The sequence below is a fragment of the Bidens hawaiensis genome, unplaced genomic scaffold, assembly GCF_021521415.1.
Source record: "Bidens hawaiensis isolate Kalapana, Puna unplaced genomic scaffold, B.hawaiensis_p1.1 tig00001093_1, whole genome shotgun sequence".
Taxonomy (NCBI): Eukaryota; Viridiplantae; Streptophyta; class Magnoliopsida; order Asterales; family Asteraceae; genus Bidens; species Bidens hawaiensis.
In genome coordinates, this window is record NW_027491064.1 from 4,048,291 (window position 1) to 4,063,291 (window position 15,001).

The following is a 15,001-nucleotide window of genomic DNA, read 5'->3' on the forward strand; positions in this document are numbered from 1 at the left end:
GCCACATTTTCTTTCTTGATATCATCTGCAATGTCGTCTTCATGATTGCTCCAATCAAAACCACCCTCATGCTGTGTAGCTACAACAACATTTCCTTGATTTCTGACCTGATTTTGGTTGGCTGGAATAGTGTTGTTTGGAACAGTTTGAAGGTTTTGGTTATTGTTTCTCTAAAAACCTTGATTCTGAGGCACTCCTCGATTATGATTGTTCATTTGAGGCAGGAAGTTGTTGAAGTTGGGATTATAGTTGTTGTTGGGATTGTTGTTTGTCACACCCCAAAAATCTTATCTTAGCACCAGAAGACTTGACTAAGTTAATTTCGGGTTATGACAAATGCCGATAGCCAAATCATGAAACAGAACGCTTAAATATATTAAAGGACTTGTTTATTTAGCAGAGCGCACATGTCTAAATTTACATAAAGTATTATTATTACAAGTCCACACACGTTATAACATCAAAACCACACGCGTTCTTCGTCCCATCTCCTCCCTCACGACGCCTCCAAGTTTCTCATTTACCTGAAAAGTATGTTAAAATAATTTTGTCAACACGAATGTTGGTGAGTTTCTCAATTTAAAAACCGGGATGTAATAGTTCTCGACTTTACACCCATTTATTGATCATTCTTATCAATGATAATTTTTATTATTCACCATTCTTTTCAATGAGAATTTAATTTCTACTTTTCCAAACATAGTTATATATTTCTTAAACAAAACGTGTTAGTTGTAAATGAACAAAGAGTACAACACATGTATGACTATCATTATAATAAACTCGAAACATACCAAAATCAAAATACTCCCACCTTTTCAACCAGAGCGATTGGAAGAGTGGGGGGGGGGTGTCGTCCCGATAGATCTACCAATATTTTTAGGCCCTTTCTCTCTGGTTAACGGTTTTGAGTATCCCATTTAACACAATTTGTAAAACATATAACCCTTTTCTTTACATACTTTTCCCCCAAAAACATTTATAAATCAATAAAACGAGGGGATTTACGAGAAAACTCACCGTTTTAGGTAGATGATCGGTTATTCCAACTTGACTCGTAACCTGTTATTAAATGGTACACATTTAATAATAATTTTTATATTTTAAGTTGTTGCACAACTTAAAATATTTCACACATTTCTTAAAAATGTTATCTTTAATTTGTTTGTGTGTTTATTTTAGTTTTTAACGACACATTGGCGATTTCGTTCAAGTCCAATTCCTATATGATCATTCAACACACACGTGGTCTCCAACTTATAAATTTAACCCGAGTAGCAACTAGCACATTTCATGCACAAATGTTCTATTTAGCAAATAAACAAGTAATAATATATTATTATATTATTTAATATTGTCTAATATTATATAATAATATTACGTTCTATAAATTTATATTTAGTTGCTGGAATATTTAATATTTTAGATCTTTATACTTATCACATTTATAAAATCGTTTTCCGGTTCGGTCGGTTTTGTCGGTTTTATATTAATCGGTGAACCGGTTAACTTTTTCTTATAAAGTTGAGTTCTTAACTATTTTTAAATAATGTAAGTGTGAATATACACAATTTTTATAAGTCATTTTATTAAAATAGTTCGTTTCTTATTTTATTTAAAAATTTCACAAAACTAGCAATTTTGACGTTTTCGGGTCGGTTTTGTCGCGGCCCGAACCGTCAAAGATCAATTTATTCCATCTTAACCTTTATATATACATTTACTTATGTAAGGTATATATATTATATGGGTTTACGGGCTGTTTTAAAACAGTTCCCAAAACCGTTGTCGGTTCGCGTTAAAAATCGTATTTAACGATCGTTAAAGCTACCGACAAGAAATTTAAGCCATATTAAATATGCCAAACACTTTGTATACTTAATACACGTATTTATAATGTATAGTTTGAGCCAAATTTCCAGATTTACCACTTAACACAAAACACAAATCTTTTAGAATTTTGCAACTTTAATATGCACAAGTCCTAACTTACTAGTTTTAGCAATATATGGACATGTTATTTTCACTAAGTCTAGCATGAATATAATACCCTAAATTTCCAGATTTTAAGTCACATTATATCATGTCCCTTTCAACTTATGTTATGCCAAAATTTAGCTTTTAACATATTCCTCTTTATTATACTAAAATCCAATATAGAACATGCATATTCTTTCAATCATGGGGTGTTATATTATTCTTATTTTCTTAATCATTTAATCAATCATTTTCCATGTATGTCAAGATATAAAACTTTTCTATTTTCATTATGCATGATCAATATTTTAATATGTTATACTAACATGCATCCTAAGTATCAAAAACTTCATTCAACAAGTATATCTTTCAATAAAGTTTCTATTATTAGTAACTTCACTAAGTTAAGAAATTTAGTAATTTGCCAAATGCTTTGCATGTTATCATTTATCATAATCACAATAATTTCATAAACATCTTCCAAGTATTTATATGCTATCCATTCAAATCAATATTCATGTTAATTATGTATTTAGCAAAAAGTTTCCTTATTTAGTAAATCTCTACCATTTTTCAACTTTGTACCTTTTTATCTCTCATGCAACCAAGAACCCAACAATCAACTCTTTTACTTTTTAGTCTTTCATCTAATTACAAGTATTATAACAATAAATACATATTCATAATATCAACAAGTTTCTTTCTCATTTCTCCTAAATATTACATGCATGTCTTTATATCTTCATATTTATCATTTTAATAAAAGAACATATAACTCCTTAAGTATTTCTTATTATGTGGCCATTGCATGCACCAAAATTATAACTTAGATAAAAATTTTATACATATATACAAGTATTTAATATTCTTCTTTCTTACATACATACAAGATTTTCAAAAGGCACATAATGCCAAACTTCCTTCAATCAAGATTATATTATATCATGTACCCATTTCTATGTACTTGTGTCTCTCTCTTTCCTAATGTATGTACTTGTCTCTCTCTCTCCCTCTCGTTTTTCTTTCTTTTACCAACATGAACCATCAACATATTCTATTATTTTATTAATACTTTTTAAATTTTAAAAAGGTATTGTAGTAGAGTCAACCCTTTTTAGGTGGGTGTGTATGCATGTATGTGGGTTTTGGGTTCCCACACACATCAACAATTACTTACGGTTTTGGATATTTACATACACATGCATGCACTTTTTAGTCTATAATCTTGAGTTTTTAGTTTATTTCTTGAATGTGTGAAACATTTTTATTGCAACATTAGAAAGAAATGACATTATTAGGCTTCAACCTTAGGTTTTTGGATGGAAAGAACTGATTAAGAGGAAAGCAAAGAAGAGTCTCGAGCTTCCAAGTCCTTTGAAAAGCTTCCTAAACCTTTGGTGCTTCTTTTTCCTTAACCACCTTCAAGCTACTTGATCTTAAAAGACTAAAATGAGGATGAAGATGAAGTTAGGGTGGCGACGGCTTGGTGGTGGGTGGTGATGGCTTGGTTGTGGGTGGTTATAGTGTGTGTTTTGACCTTTGGTTTATTGTTTTAGTGATGAGTGGTGTGTTCTTGAGTTTAAGTAACCTCCATGGATGAGTGTTCTTGAGTTAATTAGAGTAAATAAATGATGGAAGATGAAGAGGATGTTGATGTTGATATATAAAGAGAGATAATATGTGCAGGGGAAATATGAGTTGTGAATAGGATAGATATGTGTAAGATGGAGACTTTAGTAGACTTAGGTGGCCTTAATGTACCACCTCTAACCCACCAAAATAGGTAATCATTGGATTGCATGCAAAATATTTGCAAAGAGAACGAATCTTTAGGGGATTTTAGGAAAAGATTTGGTAGGATATTGGGCATTTAACACAAGATCTTTAATTGTTAATTTAACGTTTAATGAATTTTAACTATCTAAATGATCTCTGTTGCTAATAATTTTTTTCATACTTTTTCCGATTTTAGATTCCTGACACAACGAGCCTAAGAGCATAGTTTTTGGTGATACTAAGTTTTTGGCTCACACGGTGTCTACTACCGGCTCTCAACCGTCAACTTATTGATTTTCGCTTAACGGAGAATTCTAAAATTAAGTTTATCACTAATGTCAACTATTTTTGTTAGTAATATAATTTTTCGGGCCGTTCTTGACTATTTTGGACTTTTCTACTTTTCGGGGTATCGCCAGTGTTCGTTACGCACGGTGTCCGCTACGCGACAAATTTAAACTTTTTCGAATATAAACAATTATAACACACATATTTTTAAAGACTTTGAAATAAAATTTTATTATTTATTTATTTCAATATTTTATTCAGATAAGCACTGATACATTAGTCGCGGGTTAAGGCTAACTTTTTCAGGTTTTCACATTGTTAAAGTTGTTGTTGTTGGTTCTCTGCTGATTTTGTTGATATTGAGGTTGCTGATTTCTTGGTTGGTTTTGAAACTGGTTCATTTGAAAGTTTCTTGGCATGTTACATTCTCTTGCAAAATGACCAGGCTGTTGACAATTATAGCAAATGGCTTTTGACTTATCAAAACCAATTCTTTCATTTGGCCCTGATAGGAGTGACCTACCAGTCCTGTTGTATAGCCTCTTGCTTCTAAGAGCCAACATGGCTGCTTGTCACTTCAAATCCATGTCCTCCAAGTCATCAGCATCTATCTACTCAAGATCATCTTGTACCACACTTGTGTGAATTAAATTCTTTGCAACAAAAGCATTATATGATTCTATAAACATTGAAAACAAAGCCTGTGTTTCACTGCCTTGACCATTTCCACCACTAGTATGAGGTACATGCCCACTTGCCATTGAGGCAGAATCAGTGTCATTAATCAGTTGCACATTGAACCTTTGCTGGTTTGCAAGATTACTTGTGCTACCACCAACAAAAGATTTTGGAGTATCAGCATTATGCTCAACTGGTTCTTCAATAATGGGAATTTGCTGTTGATTCTTGGTAGTCAAATTTCCCATGGGTGAAATCAATGCATTTGAAACATTGAAGCAAGGTCTTTCCTCCTTAATCATCTCATTCTCTATCATCTCAATCTCTGCAGCCTGAAGGAAGCAACTACATCATCCAATTTCAAATCATTGAAGTTGTGTTTCTGAAGAATGAATTTGCAAGCAGTGTACCATTCCTTTGGCATTGAGTTGAGCAACTTGGTATTCAAGTCAAAGTCAGTCATGACATAGTCTGTGGTTTTGAGATCATTCACTATTTGCTAAGAACCTTTCAAGAATGGACTTCAACCTTTCTCCATCTTTATACTTAAACCTCTCTAACTGTTGTTTCAGTCTCTGCTTCTTGATTTTTTTGAGCTCAATGTTTCCCTCAAACATTTCAAGTATTGCATCATACATTGCCTTTGCTGTGGCATGATGAGCAACCTTGGTAAGTATCTCCCAAGACAGACCTAACTTTAACATTGCTAGAGCCTTGTCATATACTTTTCTCATTCTTTCTCTCACTCCGCAGTTGCAGCCGAATTTGCACCATCCTCTTCAGTGCCTTGTGGACCTTCCTTGATTGACTTCCACATATCCACATCATTATAGCAAACGGCTGCTTCAAATAAGACCTTCCATTTTATGAAATTTTCCTGTCCATGCAGTCTATGAATCTTGTTAGTAGACACTTCTTGTTCTTCATCGCCAGACATTTTGAAAAATCAAAATCAGTTTCTTTGTAAAAACAGAGTTTTAAAAATAATCAGATCTGAGAACCGGTTGTTCAAATATGATTTGTCTGATGCGTTTAGAACAAGATTTATAAATAAAAGTTCAAGTTTTAATTGAAATAATGAAGAGAAAACACCAATAGATTGTAGATCTGGAAGAAAAATGAAGAACAGAGCTTCTGACGTCACTTTTCAATGGAACAGTGGTTTGCTTACGTCATCTTTCTTCAAATCTTCAATCAGCAACAAGAATCTTTCCAAAATAGCACCAACAAGCTCTGATACCACTTGTCAGGTCCCCGATTTCAGTTGGATCTTACTCAAATCAAGTCATAACTCGCACAAATAGATGTGTCGACAAAGGAGTTAATGACGGGTTGCTATATTTAGAAAGATTACCGTTTTTTAAAGGCGAAATCAATAACAAACAGGGTAGTTGCTAAACAATAATCAAAGATAACTAACACACAAAAGATTCACTCAAAAGATTTCCATTTATATAATGTTCATCATACAAAAGGATAATCTATTTAGGGTTTCTTGAAGGGAAACTTATATCCGTACTATTCTAAGACAGCCGTCACACTCACAAATATTATCTCTGAATTAATGAGTCTGTCTGCCTTAGGTGGCATGCCCTGAATTATTCCTTTTATAGGTCTGACACCTCCTTTACAGCTGTCATTCTTTCTATAAACCCTAAATGCTAAAGCATATTCAAATTACATATTCAAAATTATTCTAAGTGTAAAACAAGTCTTCCGAGTAGGCTTTGCACAATATTCATTTTCCGAGTAGACTCTGTGCTCTGCCTTCCTTCAGCTCTTGGTAACATAGATGTGTGTCCGGGATCAGTTTCCGTGTAGACTTTACTTGAAGAGTATTTTACCAAGTAAAATAATCACCGGGTAGACTTCAATCTTCTTGACTTTGCCAAACTTTGCCCGAAAAACCCTTACGAGCAACCTTGTTCTTCAATGGTCCCTTCAACTATTTACTAGAGAATAGCTTATTAGCAAAGTGTGCTCGGCAGCACTGTTCCTTGCTTGAGTTGAACCTTGCCCGATGTTACTTAGAGATATTCCATTAAAACATTAAGCCTACTTGGACCACTGTATTATTAAAGAATACCTTGCTCGGTCATCCAATCACTTGGCTTTTAGAGCTTGGTTAGCCAAAAGCTTACTCGGAAGTAAACCATGCTCGGTGAAGAACAATCTTGCTTGACAAAGTGATCCTTGCCCGGGTTTATACTAACAAGTGAACCTTGCTCGGCATAACACTAATAATGAACCCTGTTCGGATATTCACTAAAGAAGAATTCTAAAAGATAACCTTGCCCGATAGACAAAATATCGTACACGGCTAAGTAAAAGCTTACTCGGAAGTCTAAGGTGTGCCCGGATCCATACTTAGCGAATTCCGAGGAGGTTGAGAAGATTCCAATCTTCCATATGTCTCCCTTAGGTCAAATCTTGACTCAACAGTTGTTTTGGTTGGACAAAACCCAAAACTTTCGGTTTCTCTTTTCCTTGGCCGAAAGTTTGTGGTTCTCAAGGGGAACCATTTAGAGATGTAATACTTGCATATTTGGATGTGCATTTGGATGTTCATAACCTAGCCATGACCTTGTGTTTGGATGTGTGTTTGTGTTGTGATTTATTCAATATTCAATTTGGTTGTAATATTAATTTATTTGGGTTTGTAATCTATTTATTCATTCATATTGGTTTATAATAATAAGTAGATTAGTTGTGTTTCTTTTACTAGAGAAAAATGTATTAGGATATATTAAAAGAAGAAGCAACAAAGTTATGGTTTTGGTTTTGGGCCTTAATAGACTTCATAGTCAAGGATGGGATTCTAGCCCAATGACCAAAGCTCAAACTTGGAGGCCCATGAAAGCAAGGAGCTGAAGTTTGAGCCCAATTGGAAGCCCAAATAAAGTGGAAGACTCACAATACAAGGTGGACACTTGAAGCATATGGATGCGGGATCAAGTGGGAGTTCACCGACACATGCCTTGTGTCATTCTCGTCCCTTAGGAGAGACCTTTGGGCACACTTGTTTCGGTCAACAAGTGTTGTCATTTTAGGTAGCAATGGTTATAAACCTGTGGTTGTTTATTTATGCTTGCATGGTTGATTTATATATTTGTTTTATCTTATTTGGATAAGGATAATTAACAAACTTAATATCAACAACTTGCATAAAATTGGTTCCTTAGAAATCATTAGGTAATAAAATTGGTTTTATTAAAGGTTAATGATTTCACAATAAAATGGGTTTTATTAAAAGGAACTTGAAAATTGGTTTTCAAAGGTACCATACATTTGTATGCATGCAAATGGAAGGTACATTATATAGTTTTCCAATCTAGAATTTTGAAAACTAAAATCCCTTTTAAAACGAGTTGAACACCATCCTTTTATACGACACTTAAGTCACTTATAGCCTTGATGTGGGGTAAGGGTCACCTAACCACATTTAAAAAAACTTGTGATCTTAAGGTGGTTTTACAATACTTTTGGAATGAGGGTCACCTAACCACTTGTATGTGTAAACTCACACGTGTGTGTAAGTAGGATGACTTGATTTGGAAACCATGTGAATAGGGTCACCGACACATGGCGTTAAAAGGTGTTGATGGGATTAAACATGCCAACAAAACATATGATGTTTAACCAATCACATAAAACTAGAAGTTGCAAAGGGTTGCAATTGTCAAACGTTGACTACCTTGTTAATTTGAATAGTAGGATAAAGGTCACCTAACTACTATTTGAATGAAACGTTGGGTTCTAGATTTTAATCATTAATTGTCTTGGAGACATTAAAGGGTATTAACGATTAAAAGGTGTTGATGTGATTAATCATGCCAACTAAACATATGATAGTTACCTAATCCCATAAAACTAGAAGTTGCAAAGGGTTGCAATTGTCAAACGTTGACTACCTTATTAATTTGAATAGTAGGATAAAGGTCACCTAACTACTATTTGAATGAAACGTTGGATTCTAGATTTTAATCATTAATTGTCTTGGAGAAATTAAAGGGTATTAAAGATTAAAATTTATTGATATCGAAATACTAAATTGAACTTTGTTATGGCCGCAATCAACAATCCACCTAACGCTATTATCCCTCATGTGCATAATCTATCACTTAGATCCATTCTGGATAAGGATTGTCTAAACTTTAACAACTTTATGGACTGGTATTGAAACGTGAGAATTGTTCTCAAGCAAGAGTAGAAGTCCTATATATTAGACGATCCTATTCCCGATGAACCCGACGTCAATAACTTAGATGCCTATGCGGATTGGCTGAAATACACTGAAGATTCGGTGAAAGTTTCTTGCCTCATATTGGGAACAAAGATTCCCGAGATCCAAAAGGATTTCGAGAATCATGGGGCGTATGACATGATAACCCAGCTTAAGGAAATGTTCTTTACTCAAGCTAAGGTGGAGCGCTTCGAAACGGTTCGAGCACTTCATGCATGTCAAATGGAAGAAACCCAATCCGTATCATCTTATGTGCTTAAGATGAAAAGCCACATTGATCGGCTTGAAAGGCTTAACTGTCCCGTGTCAAAAGAGTTAGCCACGGATTTGATCCTGAACGGGCTAACTAAAAGGTTTGAGACATTCGTCATGAACTACAACATGAACGGATGGGACAAAAGCATTGGTGAGCTTCACGCAATGCTTAAGACAGCCGAAGACGGCGTGGGTAAAAAGGTTTTACCCGTTCTTGTGATCAATGAAGGTGTCTTGAAGAAGAGGCATCACCCAGAACCCAAGGCAAAGGTTTTCGTTGCTAAAGGGCGAGTCAAGAAGGGGTTCAAAGGAAAGGCAAAGGCGGAACTAAAACCCAAGAAGCTAAAGGTTAGCGCTGAGGATCCGTGCTTTGGTTGTGGGGAGATAGGTCACTGGATGAGAAATTGTCCGACCTATCTCAAGGAGTTGAAAGCTAAGAGGGATGCGGGGCAAACCTCAGGTACAACTTTCATGATCCATATTGATCTTAATATTATTTCTTCTAACACATGGGTATTGGATACCGGATATAGAACTCATATATGCAATTCATTGAAGGGGTTCAAAAGAAGAAATGATTTCAAGAAAGGAGATATAAGTCTCTTCATGGGCAATGGATCAAAGGTTGACGTCCAAGCCCGAGGAGATTATGTTTTAAAGCTTCCAAATAGTTTGGAAGTTATTTTGAAAAACATTCTGTATTCTCCTAGTTTGACTAGGAATATTATCTCTGTTTCCGTATTAAGACAATTTGGTTATGATTTCAAGTTTGTAAACAATGGTTTTTATGTATTCATGAATGATGTATTTTATTTTAAAGCAATGCCGTTTAATGGCATTTATGAATTGGTTCATGATAATACATCCATTGATAACTCTTTGTACCAAGCAAGCACCAAAAGACTCAAATTGGATTTGAGTAAAACTTTTCTTTGGCATTGTCGCCTTGGTCACATAAATAAGGATCACATTCATACACTTCAAAAGAATGGTCTTTTGAAATCAAGTGATGATTCATTTGATGAATGCGAATCTTGTTTATTGGAAGAAATTACCAAAGAACCATTTAGTGGAACTAATGAACGGGCGAAAGACTTATTAGGTATCATACATTCGGATGTATGTGGTCCTTTTAGGACAATGACAAGGAATGGTGAAAGATACTTCATTACCTTTACCGACGATTATAGTCGCTATGGGTAAGTGTTCTTGTTAAGACACAAAAATGAAGCCTTTGAAATGTTCAAAGTCTTCCAAAATGAAGTACAAAATCAACTCAACAAAACAATCAAAGTACTACGTTCCGATAGAAAAGGTGAATACCTCAATGGTGCGTTTCTAGAACATCTTAGGAGTTGTGGGATTGTGTCACAACTTACTCCACCTGGAACACCACAACATAATGGTGTGTCTGAAAGGAGGAATCGAACTTTATTGGATATGGTTCGATCCATGATGGCTAGAAGCACATTACCTCTATCATTTTGGGGTTTTGCATTGATCTCTGCTGCCAGCATTTTAAATACGACACCAACCAAGAAGTGGACAGGACACCTTTTGAAATATGGCATGGAAGGGTTCCATAACTGTCATATTTAAGGGTATGGGGCTGTGAGGCTTATGTTAAGATCTACTCCCCAGACAAACTTGAAAGCTGATCCACTAAGTGTATCTTTGTAGGATATCCCAAAGATTCGATGGGATATTACTTCTACAATCCAAATGAGAATAAAGTGTTTATAGTTCGCAAGGCTAAGTTCTTGGAAAGAAGATTCCTTATGGAAGGCATTGATAGAACTATGGAACTCAAGGAGGATCGAGAACCACAAGCCGATACATGTTTGGTTGACACTAGCGATCAACAAGAGGTTGTTGATAATGATCAATTGGTTGATCAACCCACACAAAACGTTCGCAAATCTGATAGAATTAGCACCCCACCTGAAAGATATGGATTTTTCATGGATGGATGCTATGTGGTGGATTCCGACGAACCAACCACATACCGAGATACAATGTCACAATCTGATTATGATAAATGGCTGGAAGCCATGAGCGTTGAGATGCAATCCATGCATGACCACCATGTATGGGACCTGGTTGCTCCACCTCTTAATTCCTAACTGGTTGGAAGTAAGTGGGTTTTCAAGAAGAAAACTGATATGCATGGAAACTTGGATACTTATAAAGCTAGACTTGTAGCAAAGGGTTTCACTCAAACTCAAGGGGTTGATTATGATGAAACTTTCTCGCCCGTAGCGATGTTAAAGTCTATAAGGATATTGTTTGCCATAGCCGCATATTATGACTATGAGATATAGCAAATGGATGTCAAAACTGCTTTTCTAAATGGACACCTTAAAGAAGATGTATATATGGTTCAGCCTGAAGGTTTTATCGATCCACAACATCCTAATAAAGTATGTAAGTTGAAGAAATCAATCTATGGATTGAAACAAGCATCTAGGAGTTGGAATCACCGTTCTGATGATGAAGTTAATAAATTTGGATACATCAAAAACACTTACGAAGCTTGTGTGTATAAGAAAGCTAGTGGGAGTAACATTACCTTTCTGGTAATATATGTCGATGACATATTACTATTTGGAAATGACATTCCAACCTTGGAAGGTGTAAAAGCCTGGCTTGGAAGCTATTTTTCCATCAAATATCTTGGTGAGGCCGCCTATATTCTTGGAATAAGGATCTATAGGGATAGATCAAGGCAGTTGATAGGTTTGAATCAAAGTGCATACATTGACAAAATCTTGAAAAGGTTCAAGATGGACAACTCTAAGAATGGTTTCGTACATATTCAAAGAGGAACAATATTGGGTGCTTCTCAACGTCCAAGCTCAGACAAAATGAATGGAATCCCATATGCATCTGCTATAGGATCCATTATGTATGCCATGATTTACACCAGGCCGGATGTGTCATGGGCTTTGAGCATAACAAGTAGATACCAGCAAAATCTGGGAACCAGCTATTGGATGGCGGTTAAGAGCATATTGAAATACCTTAGGAGGACTAAGGATATGTTTCTGATATATGGCTCTGGTGAGGAGGAACTCGTTGTTAAGGGTTACAATGATGCGAGTTTCCAAACTGATCGAGATGATTCTCAATCACAATCGGGATATGTCTTCGTTCTAAATGGTGGTGCTGTCTCTTGGAATAGCGCAAAACAAGATGTGGTAGCATTGTCCACCACTGAATCTGAATGCATCGCCGCCTCATTGGCAGCTCAGGAAGCTGCATGGATTAGAAAGTTCGTCCGATCTAGAGGTAATCTGTACCATTCAGGACCCTCTAGAAATCTTTTGTGACAACGAGGGTGCGATTGCTCAAATCAAGGAACCCCGTGCACATCAAACGACTAGGCACAATGAGCGGAGATTCAACTACATAAGGGATGAAGTTGAAAAGGGAAATATATTGTTATTCACAAAGTTCACACTGATCAAAACATTGCGGATCCACTCACGAAGCTCCTTGAAAGGCCAAAACATGAGGGTCATACTTGCGCCTTAAGACTTCGATATTCTAGTGATTGGATTTGATCTATTTTGTATTTGGATATCGGAACAATTGTTATTTTGGCTCATTCATATGATTATGGTTTATGATTATGACATTTGAGTTATGTTCCATTTTAGCATGTTTAAATCCGTGAATAAGTTAATTATTCTAAGTGTCCGTAGTCGTTCATATTTGTGGGAACAAGTATGATGGTAAGACTATTATGAACTTGGATTGGTGGATATTCATAACGCATGAATATAGAGCAAGGGTTTGCAACCAAGGTTCATAGATATTTATGGGATATAAATATTGGACTGACCCGCCCTCAAATTTTACTACATGGAATCCTTGTGATTTGTGATCATAAGTAAATTTGAGTAAAGGCGAACATCATAGTATCCTCCAACCTGAGATACATATTGGGTCTTGATATTCATCGACTATTATACTTTGACTTAGTTCTTCGCTGCTCTGAAACATGTCAGTATATAAGGCTGAGCTCAAGTGTAGTACAAGATGATAGTGAGAGACGTATGTAGTCAATTGGGGATTTGTCCCTCTTATTCGTTGAGAGTTAAATGTCTAAGGCCTGAAAAGTTAAATCGACAGAGAATGATCACTCTGTGTCTCTGGATTTAACATGACATTTGGGGCAAAAGGATAAATGATAGATTCACCTAAATCATTTCAAGTAAGGGACTTGAAGGGAATGATGTTATTGAATGACACTTCGTCATACGTATTAGGGGTAGTAAACTGTTGTTAGGCAGTATTTGCTACTTGCATCAATCTTCTATGTATCTTGTGCAAGTGGGAGATTGTAGGAATCGGTCTTCCCAAGACACATATTAGAGTTGATGTGGCTAGTACGCTATGATCCAAGTCGGGTCATACCCAATAACAAGCTAGACAAACACCATGATATTTACTTAAGATATGATCTAATAAATAAATATCAACACTTAGAATATTTAGAAATGGGTTTCTAGATATTTGCACTTGTGTAATATATATAAATTATATGGTAAATTTATATTTTGAGAGAAAGTATTTTATGTTGTTGTTTAAATTGGTTAAACAACAAACATAAAAGACATGTTACTTTATACGTGTTACAAAACCTTGCTAGTTAATATTACATAAGTAACAAATAATAATACTTGACATTTTGAATTTGTTGGAGGGAAACCAAAAGTGGGCCACCCCTTTTCCCCTTTTCCCATCTTTATGGGTAGGTCCACATCAGTTGGTGTAATATATATAAAGGGTTGTAGTTGGTGGATGAGTTATTATACACTCTCACTTTCTCTCTCACAAACATAAGAAGAAAAACTCTCTCTCTCTCTCTCTCTCTCTCTTCTCTTCCACCATTTTCGGCCAAGGAAGAACAAGAACAATAAGAAGTGTTTTCAAAGTACAAATCCTAGCATACAAGTTGTTTGTTGAAGGCTAGGAGGGTATACAAGCTTGAGGCACTTCTCCATTGAAGGCTTGCTATTCAAACCGTCATCTCCTTCATCTTTCTTGTATCTTGAAAGGTTGTATTACATAAACCCCCTTATGGATGTTGTTTTTGTATGCATGCAAATTCGTATATGGATCCGGGGCTTGGGTTTTACATATAAAACGGGTTTTATATTAATCAATACAACAAGATTTTAAACTAATTAATCCGCTGCGTTTTTCATATAAATGGGTTTATATGGCTTTGATAATCTTGTTAAAACACAACACCCACAAACAGTTACTACCCACTTACTAAACTTCCCACCCACACCAATTCAATCTCCAACCCATTCCCAAACCATAAACCCTGTACCCTCAACAAGTACCCAAAACCCGCCCACTGATCCTATCCAACCTTTCCCTGAAGTATTCTCTTGGTCACCACCACAAACCCCTCCCTCTGGTACTTATCTGTTTCAAAGAAACCTGGATTGAATGGTTGAAAACATTAATTTGAAAAATAGGAATTCAGAGGTGATAAAGGAGAATGAGGAATTGAAAGCACAGTTGGCTCAAGCTCTAAAGCAAATTCAAGCCTTGGAGGCTTAGGTTAAGAAGACCTCAACAGTACCAAAACATGGGTAATATTCAAATGGCAACTCATGTCGGTGTTGAGAAGAAGGATGTGAGGGTAGAAAAGGTTGATGCATTAAGGACTATGTGCAGTCAATATGTGGAGAGTGAGGATGAGGAAGGAAATGTTGTAAGAATGACTGTGGATACTAACTATTTTGCAGATCAGTCTGAGATAGG